This window comes from Canis lupus, chromosome 27 (genome assembly GCF_048164855.1).
Source record: "Canis lupus baileyi chromosome 27, mCanLup2.hap1, whole genome shotgun sequence".
In the NCBI taxonomy this organism is placed as follows: domain Eukaryota; kingdom Metazoa; phylum Chordata; class Mammalia; order Carnivora; family Canidae; genus Canis; species Canis lupus.
Genome location: NC_132864.1, coordinates 26,432,866 through 26,456,761, shown reverse-complemented (window position 1 = coordinate 26,456,761; position 23,896 = coordinate 26,432,866). Strand labels below are relative to the sequence as shown.

General features: G+C 41.4%; 1 protein-coding gene across 8 annotated transcripts in view; it reads right to left on the bottom strand.

Moving 5' to 3' along the window:
• SEZ6L (seizure related 6 homolog like) overlaps nucleotides 1-23,896 on the bottom strand; it is a 188,854-nt gene that overhangs the window by 148,618 nt on the left and 16,340 nt on the right. The gene's annotated exons all lie outside the window — the stretch shown is intronic.

The following is a 23,896-nucleotide window of genomic DNA, read 5'->3' as shown; positions in this document are numbered from 1 at the left end:
TCCTTCCTGATCCTCTTCCATCCACTTCTTTATTCTGTAAACATCTACTCAAGCATCCTTTACCCCACAGGCCCTGTGCAGCAGAATGGATAAGAGGTACCTAGCTGAGTCCCATCAGATGCACATTTAAGTTACATGCATTCACTGCACAAGCTCAGATAAGAGAAAAAAGAAAGTTAAATAATTTGGGGATTTGGCTTAACATTCTACCAGATGGTTATCTACTAAGCAATAGGCCACATGTATTTACTGCTTCTTCACTTAGTCTGGGTCTTCTCATATGCCTCAAAGTGGGTACATCTTCCTCCACTGAGGGAATGTAGATCATGGTGTAAGACAAGTGTGGTGGAGTCTTCTTGGTCTTCACTATAACTCATTTCCTTTTCCTCCTGGGCACAAAGCTAGACTACATATCCCAGCCTTGCTGGTGAGGTGCATGGACTCAGTTCTGCCCATGACTATGCTGCTTCCAGGCCCAGTACATGAAAATTCCCCATGTGATCCTCCATATTTGCTCTTTACCTATCTTCCACATGGATGCTGAGTGCCCATCAAAGAACCCTAAGCCCCAGAGCTCTCAGTAGGGTCTTCAGAGAGAAGGAATTTACATGCTTGATAGCCACAAGGAAGGTTGCCTGGTGAATGGGAATGTCTGTGATGGACATCTTAGGAATAAGATAGAAATTTTACTGCTCTAGATCATTGTGATTTGGGGCTTATTATAGCTGCTAGCATTACTTGTCCTAACTAATATATTAACTATTTTACCAAATGAAGAAATGACAATCTGTTGCAAGACTGGGTTAAAATCTGGCCCATACTGCACTGATAGAAGGTGTGTGGTTCTCTACAATGATTCTTTGCTATGTGATTTTTACCTTATGAGCTGATTTTAGTGTCTCAATGATGGATCTAAGATGCGACTTCTCTATATGGAGCATCCTCTGGGATAGTTCACAGACAAGGCAATTCAAAGTGAAGCAATAATTTGGTCAATTGAGGAAGTGAACACCTCAACTCCCATCCTCCCAACAAGCACGACCGATAATCATTTCAGTTACCTGGACCATTGCTGCACACGTAGGATGTTTATTTGGCCTTCACTGACAAAGTGATTATAGTAAAGAATGCCCAGGCATCCTTTCAGAAACCCACTCAGTCCTTCCCTGGATCAGGTTAGGATTCAGTTCACCCAAATTTCCAGCGTAGGTGGTTTTACTCATCTTTAAATAGAGACAAAAGTACCAATCTCAAAGATTGTGAGTTATAAATATCTCTCTTTCCCTCTCTCTCACATGCACACAAAACCTGTTACCATGCCTGATGCACAGTACTCTTCTTTAAATCTTGTAAAACCAGACTCAGATGCCAAGAATGTTTCTTCAGAGATCAAAAACTATAAACCCTTCAAGAATGTAATAATATGATGATGATGGATGGCTCTGGCTCTCCTATAGATAATAGCTCTTAACTCTGAGGGCACTGGAAGGTGAACAAAAATAGGCAGACTTTGTAAAACAGTCAAAACTTGGAAGAAGGTAATGGCATGGGATGAACTATTTGTTTTTGTGGTTTTTAGCTTTAGATCAGGCTGAAGTCAGTGCTGCTTAGGGAAGCCAAAATTCCAAGAGAAACTCATAGTCTTTCTGGCCTGAAGAACCAGAAGACAATGTTTGGGGCTATCATAGCTAAAAAATAAGGGAAAATCCCTGAAGGGAAAGAGATAGGAGTTTCAAATTATTAACTGCCAAAATATTTGTCTGATCTCTGAGTTACACACATATGATAGGAACTTCACACATATGACAATAAATAGTTCAGTAAAAGACAGAAGAATTGAACTGAGATTTGAATTTTTGTATAAAATATAGTTTAGTTTGAGTCCAACCAAATCAATTACCAACTAAAACAAAAACATCAATATTCTTCAGAGGAAGATAACAAAATCCAAAGTTTCCACAATGTAACAGCATCCAGGATATAGCCTCAAATACCTTGACATACAAAAAAAAATCAGGAAAATTTGACACAAGCTCAGAAAAAAAAAAAAGACAATCAACTTAGACTCAACACAAGATGACTTCAATGTTGAAGGTAAGGGACATGGATTTTAAGGCAGCTGCTGTAACTAAGTTCAATGAACTAAAAGAAAATATAGTCACAATAAATGAAAAGAAGTAGCAGTAAAGAAATAGGAACTATAAAAAATAGAAATTCTAGAATAGAAAACATATCTAAAATTAAAAATTCACTGAATGAGGCACCTGGCTGCCTCAGTCAGAGGAGCATGCGATTCTTGATCTTGTAGTCATGAGTTCTATCCCCATATTGGGTGTAGAGTTTACTTAAATAAAACTTAAAATTTCTTTAAAAAATTCACTGGGGGTGCCTGGGTGGCTTAGTCAGTAGAATGTCCAGTTCTTGATTTCAGCCCAGGTCATGATATCAGATGAAGCCCCACATTGGCTCCACACCCAGCAGGGAATCTGCTTGAGATTCTTTCCCTCCACCTGTTCCCCCTAAAACAAATAAGTAAATCTTTTAAAAAAGTTCACCAAGTGAGCTAAGCAAAATGGAGATGACAGAGGAAAGAGTTAAACTTGTAGACTAACAGAAATTATGCAATCTGAGTAAGAGGAAGGAAAAAGAGTTTAGTGATTCATGGGATATCAGAAAGTGTAATATACATGTAACTGGAGTCACAGAAGTGGAGAGGAAAGAGAATAAAGGTAGAAAATATATTGAAATATATGGCTAAAAATGTCTCAAATGAAGCACATACATTGACAGATTCAAGGAGCTCAGCAAACTCCAAATAGTATAAATATGAAGAGAATTATGTTAAGACACATCATAATCAATCTACTAAAAATCAAAGAGAAAGAGAATAATTTGAAAGTATCCAAAGAAAATAAACAGATTCTCTACAGGGTTATGATAATTTGGAATTTTGTGGATTTCTCATCATAAATTATGGAGGTCAGAAGTCAATGGACTAATATTATAAAAGTGCTAAAAGAGAAAAAAACTGTTAAAAATAGAATTCTATATCCAGCTAAAATATCCTTCAAGAATAAAGGTGAAATAAGGCCGTCTGGGTGGCTCAGTTGGTTAACTGTCCAGCTCTTAATTTCGGCTCAGGTCATGATCTCAGGGTGGTGAGATCAAGCCCTGTGTCAGGCTCTGTGCTGGGCCTGGAGTCTTTTTAAGATTCTCTCTCTCTCTCTCTCTCTCTCCATCCCTCTACTCCTCCTCTCAGTCTTTCTCAAAAAAAATAAATAGATAAAAATAAAGGTGAAATATACGTATTTTCAGATAAAAGTAAACTATGAAGATTCATTACCCTGTAGAACTAAAGGAAGTTCTTCAGGCTGAAGGGAATTGATATAAGATGAACTAAAGAAAAGGAAGAAACTTTTTTTCAGGAAGAAAATAAGAGTACTGGAAATAGCCAATATTTAAGTAAATATAAAAACTAACTTTATCTCTTAATTTTAAAAGGTATATATGATCATTTAAAACAAATATTATAAAACTGTCTTGTGAGATTATAGTGTATGTGATGCAATACACATGACAACTAGAGCATCAAAGATGGTGTTTGAAGGGGTCAGTGCAATGGCCAATAGCTGAAAGCCGGCTAAATTTTACATGATATGGTACAATGTTAATTCTAATGAAAAGTAAGGTTCTATGTCATAACCTCTAGAAAAGTAAAAACAAAAGCAATGACATACTGCTAAAATACCAAAAAATAAAATATAATTATAAAACAATTAAGGTAATTCAAAAGAATGCTAGAAAAGAGGAACAAGAGAATAAACAGAGCAAACAAAGAAAACTAAGATTTTCTTAGTTCTTGGAAGATTTAAATCCACTCATATTTACATATATATTAAATGTTAATATGATGATTACCATTTACTGAGGACCTATTACATGTTATGTTCCTTCCCTGCACATTTCATCTGATCTTAATAACAACTTTGTGAGATAAATATCAATTTCACTGTGATGAAGAAATTGAAGGGTTATGAAGATTAAGCATATTGCCTATGGTAATGAAGTTAATAATTGGTAGAACCAAGATTTTAGGTCTGACTACAAAGTTTAAAATAATTCTACAGCATTTTGCCCCAGGATGGTTACCAAGTTTTGAGGTGTCATAAAAAGAGGAATAGAGCACTGCATTGCCTCCGCTTCCCCATTATTCATAACAATTATAAGATGCAAATAATTTGTAAAAACAATAGGAAAAGGATGCCATAAGAGAAAATACCTGCTCCACCATCTATCTTCAGCAAGACTGACCCTAAATGCCAACTCCTCATACAACTAATATTGAAATTTATGCTTTTTGATGTAAACAAAATTTTAGATGCATTAAGAAGGGTTTTCAGGATTCAAAAAATGCTGGATTATTCCAGAGATTCTTCCTAGGATTAAATTGTCCCTGGAGCTTTCAAAATAAATTACTGTGGGTTCATAAGGCATAGAAGATTAGTTTTAAGTCCAATGCTTCAATGCCATTTTCAATTTTCTGTTTGCAAAGAGATGGCTTGGTTTCTCTGGGTTCTTCCACCTTTCTTTGATAGCTTAGCTTAAAATGAATTTTTCTAGTTTATGTGACAGGACCTCAAATGGATGCTGTTCTCTATTTCCTAGAATACTCTGATTATTCTCATTTACCCATGTAGACAATGCAATATACAGTATGGATGGCTGGACCATCTCAATGTCTTGACATAGACAATGGTCAGCCTGTCTTTTCTGGGTTTTTGAGTTTTTGCATGTTATTGGTGGCAGCTTACTGTTAGTCAAATAGCTATAGCTCTGCATCTCGATACATCTTATTGGTTGTGTAATTTTGGACAAGTGACTTTACCTGAGTTTTAGTTTCCTCATTTTCAAAATGAGAGATAACATGGTACCTACTATATAGGATTTTTGGAAAGTTAGGCATGATAATGCATGTAAAGGGCACAAATTATCTGGCATACAGAGACCAGTCAACTAAATGTTTTAAAAACTACATGCTATGCTGGACTCCAGAGAAAAGAGCTACAATCTCTGTCTTGGGGTAAGAATTGAGGGAAAATAAAGTGGTTCTGGAGATTTTCTCAGAGGAGGAACACTTTGGGTTGGGTTCTGAAGGGTGAAGAGTAGTTTTGTATGTGGGCAGAGCTATTCCAGATAATAGTAAGAGCATTTGCCAAGACTTATGTGGAAGAACATTGGTTGGAGTGGTGGTGGGAATAAAGCTGGAAATTAATCCTATGCCCAAGCTCTGAGGGGTCATATTTGTGTAAGGGAGGGTTAGAGAACTCATTCTATAGGAGAGATCACAGAAGAGAGTGACACATTACAGGCTTTTTTGGGGGGAAGACACTTCAGCAGGATGGCACAGGATGCATTACAGAAGCATAAACTGGAGGCCTGAGGAGTTTGAAAGTTCTGGGATAATAATCCCTGTGAATGCAGACAGTGGTCTGGAAAGGGTAGTGTCTGTGGGGGTGGAGAAGAGAGGCTGGAGCCTCAAATCATTCCAGAGAATACTAACCAGTCACTGACAAATGCTTGAAAATAAAGAAAGCTTGATTCATTCTCTTGAGGAGGACAAGATTCTGCTAAATTGATTTCTGAAAGGACTCTCCAGAGAATTAAAATTAATTCAAGAAGAAAGCTATTTGGTTAGAGCAATGGTTCTTAAACATCAGTGTGATTGGTTTAGAAGAGTTGTTAAAATTCCAGCCCACCCCACCCAGCCTCCACAGGTTCTGGTGCAGAGAGACTAGGGTGTGGAACCAGAAACCACATTTTTAATAGGTGCCCCCAGGTTATTCAGATGTAGATGATCCAGGACTCACACTTTGAGAAACAGTGGTTTTGGGAAAGAAGAATTACAGACAGGGTGTAGTTAGAAAGAGTGCGAGAGTGAATTGAGGCAGTGTTTCTGTGGGATAAGCAATCAGGGAGGACTTCAGGAAGAAAGCCAAGTGGGAGTTCAATCTTAAAAAGGGAGTAGAGGAGTAAGGGATACATCTCAGGGGAGAAATTCCCCACAAGTAACAACTGGTGCCTATTTACCAGCAACAAGAAGACCATTCTGGTGAATGGAAATCATTGAAGATGATCTTTAAGGACAAAGAGCAGCCAGACTCAAAAGGGCCCTGAATGCCAGATAAGCAGTGGTAGGTAGTGTTGAAGTGGGTAGCATGTGTGAAAGATAGCCATTAACACCCTTGAGTAGGAGAGGCACTGAAATCCACCAAATAAATGGAGTTACAACTCTCTTTAGACCTGATATTAAGATTGCTTTGCTAATTATATCAGTGAAAAGCATAATGAGGAGAGAAACAAGGGTGCAAGGGAATCAAGTCTGGTGATTCTCAGCTATCTCTTGGTTATAGGACACGGGTTTTTCCTCTTGGCAAGTCCAGTGGTTGTCATGTGTTTTACCGATTTGAAGTGGGGTCTTTCATCAGAAAGGGGGGTTTGGAGCTGGGCAGGGGCAGTGCACAGAACCACAGCACAGATTTCTGTGAAGCTTCTTGAGAAAACCATCAGAAGACCCAGAAAGTGGATCCAGAAGGTAGGGCCCTGGAAACCACAGCTTATTAGAGCGCATCTCTGCTCCTGTCTCTGGCATACTTGAGTCTCATTCTGCCTGAAGCCTTCTCATATACTGTTCCCTCTGACAGAACACTCTTTGCACGCTCTCTATCTACTAAATTGCTTCACATCTTTTACTCTCAGCAGAAACACAGTTCCCCAAGGAAGCCTTTCCCAACTCCCAGACTGAATCAGATGCCTGTTTTAGATGCCCTCAAAGCAATACACCCAAGTGGTTGATAACATAGTCTCTGGAGCCAGACTGCCTGGGTTTAGGTTATGTCACTTAGCAGCTGTGTGACCTTGGGTAAATTCCTTAACTTCTGAGAGCCTCAGTTTCCCCATATGTACAATGGGGATGGTATTAATAGCATCTACTTCATAACTTACTATGATGTGTTAATTTAGTTAGTTCATGTAAAATGCTTAGAATAGAATTTAGAGTCCTCTGGGGGTGCCTGGGTGGCTCAGTCAGTTAAGCAACTGCCTTTGGCTTAGGTCATGATCTCAGGATTGTGAGATTCAGTTCCACATCAGGTTCCTCAGTCAGTGGGGAGTCTACTTGAGATTCTCTCTCTCTGCCCCTCTCCTCACTGGTGTGCACATGCACATGCTTTCTCTCTCTCAAGTAAATAAATAAACAAACATCTTTAAATAATAAAAAAAAAGATTTTAGAGTCCTCTGTCTGGTTCTTTCTGGCTCCGTGTTCTTGTCACAGTGGTAGCTAATGATAATGTGTGTAATCATGTATATCACAGTTGACTCCACATGCAGATTAAAGGTGCCAAGAGGGACCATGTCTGTATTGTGTCCTGCTGTGAGTCCAGTGCATGTACATAGCAAGTACTCAATACATATGTGTTGAACAACTTTATCTAATCAAATCTTTATGCAGCAGATGGAAAAGCAATGAAAAATAGGGCTGAAAATATGTCCCCAAGGCCACAGAGGGTGTGAGTATATGAGGATTTGCAGAGTGGGTTCTAGAATTAAGATGTCTTAACATTTGGAATATTTGGGGAGGCACCTTGGAATTTTTTTCTCCATTCAAAGCCTGGCAGTAACACCCTTCTTGCCAAATAGAAAGAGAAGTTGAAATATCATTTTACGCTTTCTCTCTCTTCACTCCTATTCCTCTTCAGCTCTTGAGTCTACATCATGCAGGGAACTTCAAGATAGCTTAGTCTGGCCCTCATTTGAGGGCAGGGCAAGCAGGATGCCATGAGGGTCCTGGTCCTGAGCTCTTGAGCGAAACATACCTACGTTCTAATCCTGGCTAGCTGCGGGACCCTGGTCAAGTTCTCATACCTCTCTGAAACTCATTTTCCTATCATAGCATGGGGATCATAAAGTATCTATATCCTAGTGTTGCTGTAAGGTTTAAATGGTAAAGTGCTTCCTGGCATATAATATGTGTTTAGTAAGTGTTCCTGTGATTATTATATCCTTGTTTTACTTAGGGTAACTAGTCCCAGAGAGGGAAGAAATGTGATAGAGGACAAAAATAAGTGATTTGACTCATCCATGCAAGAGGCCGTACCAACACTTTCTATATGTCTACTGCTTGGCAAAGAGAAGAATGAGAAACAGCCCTCACCTCAAGGAGCTTGGGGACTGGTAGGAAGGATGGACATAAAAGTCATCAAACACAACATTCATCATTGCTGCTATTCACGAAAGGAAACATCTGAAGCTGAGAGGGCATAAGGTCTCACCTAACTGGATCTGGAAACTTCCTGGGAAGGCTTCTCAGAGATGGAAGGAAAGGCCACACAGCTGAAGATGCATGATGGAAAAGGGCATTCCAGGCAAAGATGCGCAGTAGGGAGATGAGAGAGAGCAAGTTGTGACGGCCAGCTTCATTTACTCCTTCAGCAGATGTCTGTGGGAGAATGCTTATGTACCCTTACAGTGTTGTAGATCCTAGAGGGATGATCAAGACACTGACACCTTGACTATTCATAAACCAATCAGTCACAAGGGCAGTGGCCCTAAGTTGCAGGCAGTTTCGATGCTAAGCTGCTTCTGACCAGGATACCTCTAGGAATTGCTCTGCTAGGGTGAACTGTGGTGATCCATCTGTCCTCTGCTATTTGGGATAGAAACACAAAAGTGGTACATAAAAGAAACTTTGCTACAAACTTGAGAATTACATAGTGCTGTACAAGTATTACAATTAAGGAAAATTATTGTATCTCAGGGTTCTTTTTTTATTATTTCTATTAAATGTTAATTAATGATGATTAATGATGTGTTGCATGCAGGCTTCATAACACAGTTACTGGAGAATATTCTAAATCATCCAGGGGCTGATCATTTGTCTAAAGGTCTGCTCTATTTTTGTGTGGCTGTGATTGAAGAGCAGATCTGCCCTTCCGCCCACACCATCATTAAACTCTCCCTCTCCTCCACCACTAACCTCATCAGAAAAAAGTAAGACGTAAAATTGATGAATTGTTTACTGGCAGAAGAATATCAGAGTTAACCCCTGTCACCTCCTTGTCCCTCTGGCTCAGGATTGTGTGTCTGACAGTGGCCTCGAGGGAGTTTTGGGGAGGAGGCTGGGCAGCTTTCTCATCCATCAATCTCAAAGGTTAGGAACATTCCTGAGACAGCCCATGCCTCCTTCACTGTCTATTAAAGAATGTGCCATTGTGAATTTATGGAAACCTATGAGGACCTCTGTGCCTGTTCAGCTGTACCATATTGGCTAAGGAAGTTGGGGGAGTGACCTTTCCATTCCCTTCATGGGATCACCTAGCAATAGATTCTGCTTGTACACGAATCAGAAATTTAACCATTTGTTTCAAGGGATATGTGTGGATATAGACACAGGTATGAGGGAGGATAGAAGATTGGGCTTCTCAGCTTATGAGGAAGAAAGAGGAGGAGGAGGAGGAGGAGAAAAAGAAGGAGGAGGAGGGAGAGGAGAAGAAGAAGGAGAGGGAGAAGAAGCAGAGGAAGGAGAAGGAAAAGAAAAAAAAACACTAAGAACCATTTGTTGAGCTCCTCCTCTGGGCCTTGCCTGTGGAAATGCCTTGGATGCATTATCTCACTTAACTGTTGTCAACAATCCTGTGGGGCAGACAGATACTGTTATCTTATCCCCATTTTTGAGATGAAGAAACAGACATTAAGGTAGCTGTCACAAATGCTGGTGGAATGGGCTTTAAATACAGGCAATCAGGGCCAAAGCCTGAGCGTTTATGCTCCATTGCCACCTCCAGAGACATTGTGCTGACTTGTATTAAGTGCCTACTGTGTGTCAGGCACTCTGCCAGGGGCTTGGGCTCATGGCTGAAGAAAACACACTCTCATCTCTGGAAGAGCTTCCAGGTCATCAGGGTGAAAAGACAGGCCTGTCAGGGAGTGAAACCCAGAGAAGGTATAAAAAAAGGCGCAAGGAGCCATGGGCCTCAAGGAGAGCTCTGCATCTATCTGCTGGGACCAGAGGAGGTTTGGCAGCATTTGGATTGGGCTCAGATTCTGGGTGGGATCTTGACTGGGGCAGGTAAGCTGGGCCGAGTGCAGCTTGAATAAAGGCTGGGACGTAGGGAGTGTGTTTGGGAGACGCTGAGCCGCCCAATTTGGTTCAAACAGAGAGACGTCGTAAACATGAGCTAAGATGTGTTCCTTAGGCAGCAGGATGGAAGCTGGGAAGGCTGTGCTTTGACAGGAGCACAGAATCTGTTTAATCACAGGACAGAGATGATCAGAGAGGTCCTTTAGAAAGACAAATCCAAAAAAACAAAAAAATAAAAAAAAATAATTAAAAAAAAAAAAAAAAAAAAAAAAGGAAAGACAAATCCAGCAACTGGCTGGAGGCTGGGGAGGCTGAGGGCACCCGGAAGTCCAGAGCCATGCTGGCTTTCAGAGTCATATGAATGGAGCCCAAAGGCTGTGCTGTACCCAAGACACCATACTGCCTTCCTCATCTCCCTCCACCCCTTCTAAAACAGAACATGGAAGTGATCCAGGCACAGTGAGATTCTGGCCAAGGAAGGTGACCCTGGGAAGGCAGTGGCCGATAGGGACAGCACAAGCCCTGACCACTGACCTATGATAGGGTGGAAGAAGAGGGAGGACCCTTCCCTCCCATTAGGCAGTGAGCCCTAGAAAGGTAGAGGCTGTGCGTCCAGCACCAACCACCATGCCTGGCTCATAGAGCTCAAAACACATTATTGAAAGGATGGATCAGATCCACATAAACACACACACACACACGCACACATACAAACACACACATATCCAAATTTTAATACTAGAATAAAGGAGTTTAAAGGAAATACATACTTTAGGAGGAGGAGGTTTGAGGCAGGGAGAAGGAAGGAGGGGGAGTCAGTAAGTTTTGGGGGCCTACCGTGTTCCAGTCTCAGGCTACCACTTCCTATAGGTGCTAGGGGTTATTTTTGCTAACCAATCTTGCTAAGTAACTTAACTGCAGAGACTCAGTTCCCCATCTGTAAAATGGGAAAAGTAACACCAGTCCCAAGCTCACAGGGCTGTTGTGGGATTTCAAGGAGTCCATCCACATTAAGGGCTGGGTTGGGACGTGGCTCGGGGTTAAGCATAGATGTCAAGTGGGAACATAGGGAAAGGGGCAGGTTCAACAGGCCATAAGAAATGTCCTAGAGATGCTAGCTCGCCTGCCTTCTCTTTGTTGGTTCAGTTAAGTCTAAAGACCCGTGGGCTGAAGCTACAATAGCTTCCAAACTTGGCATGCTAAAAGAGAGCTCCATCCATTTGCTGAGAGAACAAATTAGCAAAAGGGAATTCACCAAACTGCTAAAAAGCTGGACTGACAGTTTGGAATTAATCCTTGCCTCGGGCCCTTGGATGTACCTCTCTTTGCTTAAATTTTGCCGCATAAATATGTTTTGGAAACAACCAGAGGAAATGAGACTGCACATATGAAAGCATCAATTAAATTAACCTCTCCCCAAAAGCATCAGGTAGACGAATCAAACCAATGTAATTAAAGAGATTGCTTTTGCCTTTCCCTTAAGTTATCATTTTGTATAAAGTGGCTCCCAACGTCATCCAACTGTGGGTTTCCTCTCGGATGAATAGACACGAGTTAAATCCCTTCCCAGACATCCCCCTCCTTCCCAGGCTGTCTGTTCTAGAGAGAGCTGGCTTGAGATTAGCCCAGAAGGAGAACACTAGTTGGATGTCAGGGGCTATGCACTGTCTCCACTCAGCACCAGGCGCCAGGGAACTTGAGAGCTGGGAGCAGGTTCTGTGTCTTCAGTTTTTAAAAAAGATTTATTTATTTATGTATTTGAGAAAGAGAGAGAGACAGAGACAGAGAGAGAGCATGAGTGGGAGGGGCTGGGGGAGAGGAGAGAGAATCTCAACCAGACTCCCTGCTGAGTGCAGAGCCTGATGTAGGTAGGGCTCGATCCCACAACCCTGAGATCACTACCTGAGCCAAAACCAAGAATCAGACACCCAACCTTCTGGGCCACCTGGGTACCCCTGAGTCTTCATTTTTGTATCACAGTCATTGGTGCCAAAGGTTGGTTGGTGATTGGTTATGGGTTGATTTTCTCCATTGCTAATGTGCCAGTGAGTTGGGCCAACATTTTCTATTCTCGAAAAACCAATCTTCTCATTTTCCCAATGGTCAGACAAGCTTTATTTTAAGGCCTATCCAGAGCTGACAACCTCTAACGTGTCGTCCTTGGTAGTTTAGACTTGTGAAACATTCTAGTAACTTTCTGATCACCCCCTTGTCTCCCAACCTTCATGTAAATAACTCCCCTAGAACCTGGGAAGCTGAGATGGCAGATTGCCCCCAAGGGATTTTCTATTTTCTTTCCTTTCATAATAAAATCCCCATGTTTTGGCTGGAGACTTAGGACATACTACAATTCTCAACCTTTCTTGCAGTCGATTGTGGCCACGTGGCTGTGTTCTGGCCGATGGGAGATGATAGACATGACTCCCCAAGAATGCCCTCAGAAAGAAGCACCTGCCACTCTCTTTTATCCATTCTCATTGGCTGCAAGGTGGGTAAGATGCCTGGAGCTGGAACAGCCACCTTGGGTGATGTGAAGGAAGCCACATATTGAGAATGTCAGGGCAATGAGTTAGAAGCAGCCTGGGGTCCCCAGTGGTTCCATATCTGGCTTGTTAGCTTTGGACTATCCACTCTGGCAGAGAAACTGACTTCCACCTTGGTTAAGCCACAATTACATTTTGATATGTCTGTCTCAGTGATTGACTAATATTATGAATAACTAACAGAGCCTGCAAAGGTTAAGTCTTGCTTTACACCATAATAAGATTCTGAAAATGTGTGAGTAAATGGAATTATTATGCTTTAAATCACATCTTCAATGTGTCTGGGGAAGCTATCTGTTGGGATAGTTAAGAGTAGGATTTTGGAGCTAGAACTGAGGTCCCATTCTGCTAGTATCTGTGTGGCCTTGGACAAGTTACTTAGCTTCTCTGTGCCTTTTTCTTCATTTATAAAGTGGAGGTGATTGTATTCATCTCACAGGATTCTTGTGAAGATGAATTGAGATACTAAATGCAAAATCCTTAGTATGGTGCCTGGCATGTAGTAAAGAACTCCATAAATATTCTATGGAGTCATCTGGAAAGTTAAAAAATAAATGTTTCATAATCCACCAGCATGGATTCTGGCTCCACTGGTCTGGAGTAGAGTCTTGGCATCTCCTCATTTTAAAGTTTCCTCAGTTCCTTGAGTAGTTGAGAAGCATTGCATTCAAGGCATTGAGTGGGAAGTTTCCAGAAACCATTTCCTGATTTGCCCATCAGGCAAATCAGACAGTCTTATCATGCAAATTCAGTTACACCTTCATGATGAGTTGCTCTCACCTTGTGATCCCTTCTTGATTTTATTTCATTTTTTCCCTCCATCATTTCTGCATACATGCGCTCCTGCCATTAGCGTCCATGCCATGACCTTCCAGTGGAACCCTCTGAAGCTAAGTTACAGACTTAGCATAATTCATGGGCTTCCTGGAGCACTTTCATATATATGATCTCATTCGATCTTGGCCACAGCCTTGCAAAGCACTTAGGACTGGTTTTATTATTATCATCGTTATCACCTCCATTTTATAGATGAGAAAACTGAGGCTCAGAGTGAGTAAGTAATCTGGAGCCCAGACTTGAACTAAGTTCTGCTGGCTTCAAAGCTTGTGATTCACCTCTGAACCCCTCTGCTTCTCTAAAACTGCATTTTGATTCTTGAAAATGTCATTTATTCATTTATTTGACCCATAATTGTAGTCTTAAAGACCAAAGATATGGATAATTCCATGAACTAATGAAATCCCAGGTAGACCAGTAGCTTCTTCCTTTTAGCCAAATCCACCTCTAAGTTTGGTCAAATCTTCAGCGAGATCTGATGCCACCAACACCCTCAGGAGAATCCAGAGGCAGACTGGTCTGTGCCAGAGTTTCCCAGGAATTCCATGTGAGTAAAGAACCGCACAGATCACCTTTTGATCCCTCTCTCCAAATTCATTCCTTTTTGGATGAAGCCATTCTCTTTGGTCAGGGTGGCTTGAAAGATACCTCAAGTTTCTGCTCATGTTTCACTCACCCAAGTCAACTGCAGATCAGAAACATCAAGTGAAAAGCCCCTGTCCCCCTGGAAAGCCTGTGTTCCATTTGAAAAAAAAAAAAAGTGTTTCTCTTACATATTATATAACTCTGGGGAGGCAGTTGCTTAGCAACTGAGCCCAGTTGGCTGGGCTGGAAGTAGTTATTAACTCTTCCTGCAGTCAATTGACATTGTCAAGTCTTCCTGGAAGGCCACCAACCACCCCATTTCCATAACAGAAAGCTCATGACATTCATTTGTCCCTACATCAGGACACCTCCTGGTTCTCTCCTCACCAGAACTATAGTGCTGTCGTCCTGGGAAGGAGGACAGCATATGCAGCCATGTGCAGCTTGCCTAGTAAGACCAGCCTCAGGCTCTCTTCAACCTATAGAGAGAACCTATTGAGAATCCATTTGGCCATGTAAGTGATATGAAATGGGACCCTTTGGCAAGCCATAGAAGTTAAATGTACACATCACCGGGGCGGGGCGCCTGGCTGGTTTAGTCCGGTAGAGCATGCCACTCTTGATTTGGGTTCATGAGTTTGAGTTTCACATTGGGCATAGAGCTTACTTAAAAAAATGCATACATCGCCATGTTCACATACATACTTACAGTTTCAACAGGAGTGTATGGAGCACCTACTATGTGCCAGACCCAGCAGTAGGCACTGGCAACCAATAACAAACAAGAGAATCAAATGTCCCACCCTCACCAACCTTACATTCTAGTTGAAGAGATAGATGGTACTTCTATAGAAAGAAATAAACAAGATAATTCTGTTTGTCATAAGTGCTTTGAAGGGAATAAATGAGAGGATGTAATAGAAAGAGCTTGAGTCGATGTGTGGGAAGAAGTGTCTCTATACCTACAGCTATCTTTACGCACCCATCTAAATATATCAGTATAGAAGATGCATCCACATGCTAGGGACACTGTGTTGCTGCTGATGGATATATTCCATTCAATGTTAGTGTGACAAGAGCCCTAGAGCTAATCTCAATTCAGTCTCCAAAATCTTCCCCATCTCAGTAAATGGTACCACCTGATTCAGCCAGTTACTCAAGCAGTAATCCTGGAGACATCCTTAATTCTGTTTTCTCTCCTTTATTCATCAACACATCTATTGACTTTAATTTCAAAATAGACCTTGAACCTGTCCCTGGTTGACTAAAATAGCTTCCCAGCTGGTCTTCCCTGACGGTTCATTCTCCACCCAGTAGCCAAAGTGAGATTTAAAAAAAGAAACTCACTCTCTTCTTTGCTTAACATCTCTCAGTGGATTCCCTCCTGTTGTTCTCAGATTGCCTCCAAACACTTACTGCAAGGCCCTGTGTGTTTCACATCCTGGCTACTTCTCTCTTTTCATTTCTGACCATGCTTACTCTTACTTACCATGTCTCAGTCACTGTGGCTTGATTCTAACTCAAACAGGACAAGCTCATTTTTGCCTCAGGGCCTTTGCACACGCTGTTTCCTTTGCCCCTAGCCTGACAAACCCCTACTCATCTATCTTAGCTGAAAGGTCACTTTGTTAAAGAGGTTTTCTCTCACTGACCATCTGATTCCCTGATCCCAGCACCCTGGTTGATGCCTTCACAGAATTATTATCTCTACTTGTAATTATATATACATATGTAAATACATATATATAATACATAATACATGTATGCATATATTATACAATAACATATATAATAAATAATAATTACATACCTATGTATAAATACATATGAAATATGCTTTTAATTTGTCTTTCTCCTTTGAAAGGCTGAACTTCATGAGGACAGAGGACAGAGACCATACCATCTATTGCTCCCAACTGTATCTCCAGCATCCATTCAGGGGCATGGCATATATAGACAATATTCAGATTTTTTTTTTTTTTTACATAAAAGGTTAAATACAATATCATAAAATTGCTAGAATTTACTGAGTGTTTTCTACATCCCAAGCGCAAAACCAAACACTGGGTATATCACAATCCTGTTTAATCTTCACAATGACCCAATTAAGGTGGGTATGACTATTTCCATTTTAGAAATGAGTGAGCTTAGGTTCAGAGATAGATGCTGTAAGACCAAGGTCACAGCACTAAGTAGGGGCTGGGCTGAAACTGGAACTAGGCTTGCTCTGATTCTCAAAGCTGGGCTTTTCAATCACTGTATAATTCCAAATACTTGTGGACTTTTATAACACTTTTTCATCCCTCCCTGCTTTATCAATGAGGGATAGTTCTCTCATAGCAGAGGCGTATCAGAGATCGCTTGAGAGTTTGAGGTGGCACTTCGATGAGCTCAGTCTGGCTGGTCTTGCAAAGTCAGGCAAAGTCCAGTTATCTGAACAACCAGAGCAGAGCAGACAAAGGGTGAACCAAAATAACTCCCCACACTGAGTCATTCCTGATCGCGCCTGGGAGGCTTTGCAGGACATCTGAGGCTCTCTGCAGCATAGAACATCTCCCTCTTGCTTTATGCCCAGCACAAACCTTTATTAAAAAGAATGTGTCAGTGGAAATAGCTGGCCCTAAACAATTCTGGAACTTGGTTTGGATTAAAATAAAATAACACAAACAGCTACCATTTCTTGGGCACTCAGGATGGGCCAAGCATTTGATCAAGATCTTACATGCATTTGTCCCCACACAAAGTCACTCCAGGTGGGAACTATTCCTATCCCCATTTTACAGGCAAAGAGACAGAGATGCAGTCATTTGGTCAGGCTGCAAAACTTGTAAATGGTAGAGCTGGGATACAAATGAAGTAGGTAAAGATCCTGAGTACAACCTCTTAACAATTGTATCCTATTTCCTATTCCACCAGGAGCACCCTATCTTATAATGCCTTGGGACTTTTCTGAAAATCTATTGCATTGCCTGATGGTCGCTTCACATGCAGATTCTAAGTATCATTAGAATCATCTTGGCCAAGATGAAACAGTAGTTATGGATCACAGACAGTTGGTGCATAGTCCAATCCTGCCAATTAGTGAGTGCAAAGGCAAGGCTTTCTGAATCCAGGGCTGGAGGTAGAGATTCATAGGCATGTATGATCCATAGCTCCTTTGTTTCAGGATGCATTACATATAACAAAGATCTGCAAGATCATCATCTTAGACAATACCATTGGCTTCTGTAAAGGCCAAGAAGAATGACAGAATGAGCTAGCCTGCAAAATAGCACCATAGCCTCAAAAAGGCCTTGATTTCTGCCTCTGTGAAATAGGAATTTTGGCAGTATGAGCTAGTTGTTTCTAAGGTTGCTTTTAGCCCCAAAATTCTTGCCTCCAACCTCTCAGCTTGTTTTTTTCTGAGCCTGCAATGCCCTTCTGTCTCCTATCTTTACTTTGCTAAGTTTTATTCATCATTTGGGACTCAGATCAGGAATCACTTCCTCCAGGAAGCCTTCCTTAAGTCCTGGTGCAGGTCAAATGCATCCCTGGATTTCTTTGGCTTATTCCTATCACAGGACACCTCACTATTTGTCAAAATTGTCTTAAGCATCCAGATTCCCCATCAGCCTCTGAATCTCTTGGGGGGGGGGCAGGGAGTCTGTCCTAGATAATTCCTTTTCATCAACAACCAGCACAGCCCCTGGTACTTAAGAGACACCCAACATGGGTGCACATAGCACGATGATCTCCAGCATGGTAATTATTCCTGGAAGAATTTGACCCAAAGAGCTCCAGGGAATTGAACAAAATTGAATGCAGTGGAAAGTCTGAACATCACAGAGACTCAAGAAGCATATAAAACATAAAGAGAAAATTGCTTTTCAAAATTGTAACAAAGGGAAGAAAAGATTCGCATTGGCTGTTAATACAGGCTTTGTGGATGCGGTGGGATGGGGAGAGAATAATTAACTTTCTCTGCACACCTCCCAAATGTTCAATAATATCAAATAAAGAAAAAAAGTTGTAAGAAGAGTACCTTTTTTCTTTACCCATTTCCCACTCTTGCAGGAAAGCATGACACAATATGATAGAAGAAAATCATCAAGCTCTCAGCTTTGCCACGAACCGGGTTTGTGATCTTGGATAAGTTATCTCTCTTCTCTGAATCGTACATACTTCATCTTTAAGTAAGAGAGATGGACTAGGGTATTCACCAAGGGTTCTGGTTCATATGTATTCTTTAGGCATCAAGCCATACTGTTCTCACATGGATTTTTTGGTGATAAATTAGGGTTTTTTTCCCTTGGGGAATTCTCTCATTTTCCCCCCCATGTTCAAAGACACACAAACTGTTCACAATTCCCTGCTGTTGTAAGAGCAATTTGCCTTCATTATCCTAAACCTTTCAGCATTTCTTGAAACCTCTTTTTATAGGAAGAAAAAATGTTCCCGATGTGATCACAGGAGATAAATCTGCCATTTCACATTTCAAAAAGTAATCAAAATGCACCCTACTAGAGTAGGTACTCATTACAATTTATGACGAGTGCTTGAAATTGCCTTTATCTTTCTTCTCATCTGTCCAGAATTATTGTTTCTATTTAGGACAGGAATGCCTAAAGGTGTTGAGGGTGGACGTGAAGAAATCTCTGGTGTGATTCTGCTATTTCATGTTGTTTCCTTCAAGCATTGCATTAGCTTGGGTTGACCAAAATTCATTTACATGATTTCCCTTCTTTTATTTGACGAGGAGCCAAGACCTGCAGGAAAGGTGGTAAAGGACTCAGGAAATAGGACTATTTTACCCATTAGGGCCTGAGGCCGACAAGCTTTTTAAGAGCCCATGAAAATGTCTGAGAGCTAAAAACAATATATTAGCTCCAAAATAGAAAAAGAAAACTGTGCAAGCAGAATTAATAAAGGCTTAAATTAAATGGGCTCCATAACCTACCATCATGTCAACCTCAGTATTTCTGAAATTTAGTGTTCATAAAAGTTCCATTATGTTTGAAAAGAGTTGATGGGTTAGAATCTCATTTCACAAGAATTTCTGAGTATTCTTGATGATTTGTCAAGAAATTACAGATAAATGTAAATTGAGAGCGTTACCATAGTAACAAAATAATTCCAAAAGCTGACTTTCATATTTCCTTTAAAATGCATCAATAAAAATGCATTTAATTTGTATGATATGATGTGAGTTTGGGACTCCAAAATAAGGTTGCTTAGGGCAAACCAAAGTCTTAAAGTAGCCTTACATAGGATGAGCTGATGAATGGACAGGTTGATGGATAGATGAAAGAATGTGCATATATGTATAGACAGATGTATGGATGGACGGATGGATGGACAGATATGTATAAGGATAGATGAACAGGTGGATAGATGGATGGATGGATAAATGCATGGACTGATGGACAGGGATGGATAGGAGGGTGGAGGGTGGATAGATGGATAGATAGGTGACCAAGTGGATGGAGAGATGGATGGATGGATGGATGGATGGATGGATGGATAGGTGGATGGATGGAAAAAGAGATAGATAAAGTTACTGATTCAGTAGCAGTTCCTACCTCAGTGAGGTAGTGGATGTGCCCTGACTCCTCACTTTCAAGCTGTTATTAAAATCATTTAAATTTAGTCACAAAACCTTGAGCACAAGGACTGAAAGAGTCCCAAGAGACCCTCTAGGACAACATTGTTCATTTTATAGGTGAAAACACTGAAGGTCAGAGAAAGGAAGGAACTTAGCTGGTGGCACATTTTCTTTGCTCTCATCAAACAGGAGGTTGTTGCTTAAATGTTTGCCTTGTGGAGAGACCCGGCAGATGCCTGTTTCTCAGGCACAGTACATATTTATAGGAAAGAGTTTCACAACTGATGACAGCTTGCCACTAAACTAATAGGTCTCGGTCTTGTTTCCTGCACACTTCCCTTGCTATCTCCTAAAGAAGGCAGACAAGTGAATGGCAGTGCTGGGTCTGTGCTACAACTACTTTGTAGCCATAGCTGAGAACTGTATCTGCTTAATTCACACTCACGTTAACTTTTTAAAAATATTATTTATTTATTTGACATAGAGAGAGAGCAAGCACAAGCAGGGGGAGCTGTAGAGGGAGAGGGAGAAGGAGACTCCCTGCTGAGAAGGGAGCTGGATGCAGGGCTCAATCCCAGGACCCTGGAATCATGACCTGACCGAAGGCAGACGCTTAACCAACTGAGCCACTCAGGTGTCCTCACACTCACATTATCTTACTTTAGCACATCCTCAGTCCCTTCCTGAGTCATTAAACCATCAGTTGAGACATGGTAGAAAAAAAAAGAAGCCCTTTGTTCTTCCACATATTAGACTTCCCTGTGGCTTTTCTCTTGGTGATAGCATTAGGATTTTCCTTCAGGAAACCACCATACCTGACCTTAACCCATGTGTTAGGGGAGCCCAGAACCAGCCAGCCACTCAGTTCCTACATCATGCTAGCTCCAGTGATTGATTCAAAGATGAGCATATGTACAAGTCTGACTACACAATACATATATGAGCCCACTTAATCCTCTCTATGATCCTGTGAGATAGGTACTATTATTAAACCCTTTTAAAGATGAGAGAACAGAGGCACAGAAAAGTTAAATAACTTGCCGAAGATTGTATAGCTGACATGTGGCAGGGATGAGGTTTGAACCCACGTGGCCGTATTTAAAGTCAGCACGCTTAATGCTGCAATGTCCCACCTTTTAGTACTTGATGTATAGCGTGTCCTCCAGAAATACCAGTGGATGAGTTTTATCAGAGATGCTAAAAAATATAAACATATATTTATTTGCTCCCATTAAGTGCTTAATTGACAACTTCAACATGACTTAATCCCTGGGAGAACTGGATTTAGTGACCTCATGTAACTTTATTTTTTTTAAAGATATTATTTATTTATTTGAGGGAAAGGAGCTGAGGGAGAGAATCCCAAGCAGATTCCCCACTGAGTGTGGAGCCTAACACGAGGCTCAATCCCACGACCTCAACATCATGACCTGAGCAGAAAACAAGAGTTGGACGCAGAACTGACTGAGCCACCCAGATACTCTGACCTCATGTAACTTTATACATAGGGTGACTCACTTTTCTGGAAATTTATTTCATGGTCACTCTGGCTATGCAGAAGCTACCAAGAACTATGAGGAGGTAAAGAATGAAATCTTTCAAGGTCAAAAATGCTGCCAAAAGTCAGCTCTAAAGCTGGTGGGAGTTATTCATGAAAGAGTCGCACTCTGATCTTGCACAATGTTCTTACACAAATGTTATCTGTTTTCTCAGCTCAGAGTAATTTAGAAATGGCAACCTAGATAAAAGTCTGTGTAGCATTGAGGAAAGAGCTGTTAATTCAGGAGCTGGATTGACCTAGAAGAGTACCCCAGTCCTAAAACTGACAAATGAAGGGCTTTACCTCTCTCAGCCTCAGTTACCTTATCTGTAAAATGGTGGCAATAATACTATCTACCTCGTGCTATTTCTTTGAGAAGGAAATTAAACTATTGGTACAAAGTACCCAGCACTTAGTAGGTCCTTGCAAAGCTATACCCATTATGATCAATGAATGATAAGTTTTTCATCCCTCCTCAGGGTCAGTATCCTCGTTTATAAACTATGGATTATAACAAGAGTCCTCTTGGGGAATTTTACAAGGTTGTTGGACAGGGTAGTAAGGTAATGGAAATAAAAATGCTTTTTAAATGGCTAAATGCCACTTAAGTGCAAGGCAGTATTATAGTTATTACTACTACAGCAGTAAGAATTATACTATTGTTAATAGTTATTACTATTAGTCATCATTATAACCACTGCTATAAAGGAATATAATATTAGTCCTTAGGATACTGCAATATTTCACAATAATCTCCTAGGTGAAGAGTGACCACACTGAAAATGAACACCCAGAACTGTGGCCTTTCTATCAAACAGGAATTAATAGCAATAGCACCTCCTTTGTAACTGAAATGAATTAGACAAGCATCCTGCTGTACAAGGAGACACAGACACAAACCAACAACCGAGTATAAAGTGGCAAGTACCTCGCAGAGCAACTGCCAAGCACAAGGTAACAGCACAGTAAATTCCATATAGGAATTCCATAGGAAAACTATGAGGGGCACCTGGGTGGCTCTGTGGTTGAGCGTCTGCCTTTGGCTCAGGGTGCGATCCCAGGGTCCTGGGATTGAGTCCCACATTGGGCTCCCTGGAGGAAGCCTGCTTCTCCCTCTGCCTATGTCTCTGCCTCTCTCCTTGTGTCTCTTATGAATAAATAAAAAAAATCTTTTTTTTAAAAAAAGGAGTAACTATGAGAGAGGTAGATTAAAGATGGCTGCCAAGTCTCTACCACTCACATCCAGAGTGGGGTTATTTCCCCTCCCTTTGAATCTGAGCTGGCCTCGTGACTTGTTTTGACCGACAGAATGCAACACACAACTTTTAAAGATGTTCCTTAAGAGATCTTCAGCTTTTGCCCTTGCTCTTTTCTTCCCCTCTTAGAATCCCACTGCCATGTTGAAAGCAGCCCCAGCCACACGTGGAGGCCACATGAGAGGAAACTGAGATGCTCAGGTGGTAAGCAGCTCAAGCCGCTAGATGTGCAGCTGACCCTCTTGGCATTTCCAGCCCAGTCAAGCTGCCCTGTTACTGTGACTCTGTCCCACACCACATGGACCAGAAGAATCACCAAGCTGAGCCCAGTAGAACTGCAGAATCACATAATAAACAGAAGGTTGTTATTTGAAGCTACTATGTTTTGGGGATGGTTTGTCACGCAGCAATAGCTAACCGAAACAAAATGGATATGAGTGCTCCAGTGAGATGTTCCTAATCCCAGAGAGGGGCAGGGAAGGCTCCCTGGAAAGAGAGCGTGTGGGAATCATATGGGATTTGTGGGTTAAGCAGGTGTACGAGGGTCCTAGCTTTCACTCACAAGTCAACCCTCTTCTCTACTTGATGCTTCTGAGTCCAAAGCAGGTTAGTGATAAGAAAAAGAATTCTAAAATCTTCTCTCACCCGGATAATTGTTTCTCCTCTTTAGGGATCAGCCCCACTTCCCTGGCTCTAAATCAAAATGACAGGGCCTCCAAATTGGTTCAGGTGCTCATGCATTTGTAAAAATGTCTTTTGCTGGAAAAGGCCTGGTATGTCTAATTTCTGCCCCGAGCACATTTTTATAGTTAAGCTATATTATAAATGGCGTTTAATTTACCCAGCAATGTCAGGCCTACATTCAACTGAGAGCCAGTGATAATATATATGAGATCCTTTTGTACAGTCTGATCAGGGTTTGGGAGGAGGGGAGATGTGGATTTAATCATCTTTGTCCGAATTTATATTCTTTTCTTCCCCTCTCTGCTGCTTTTTCTATGTTCCAGCCACCATGGGAAGGACAGTGAGAGCCTTTCAAAGCACCAGGCCAGGTTCAAGGGGGCAAGTCTGTGGATGAGTCGAGGTTTTAAACACAGTCGAAAGGTCAAGGGTTGGGAGCCCTGTGGACTTCTGAGCAGGCTCAGAGCATTGGCCTCCCTTCCACTGTGGTTGGAGAGAGATGGTGCCAGTAGCGGTGGGCTGGCAGAAATGAACTCAATGAACTTTAGCTGGGAAGCTGGGGACAGGCGAACCTGTCTCATGATGAGGAGTGAGGGGGTGGGATTATTCTTTCAAATCCTGTCTGCAAAGGCCTCCTCACTAACCCTCTTCACTTCGTAGAAGCTTTATCAAACCAGAACAAGCCACTCCCCTGCTTACAATGAGCTTCTGAGGGCAAGAGAATAACCTCCCTGAAC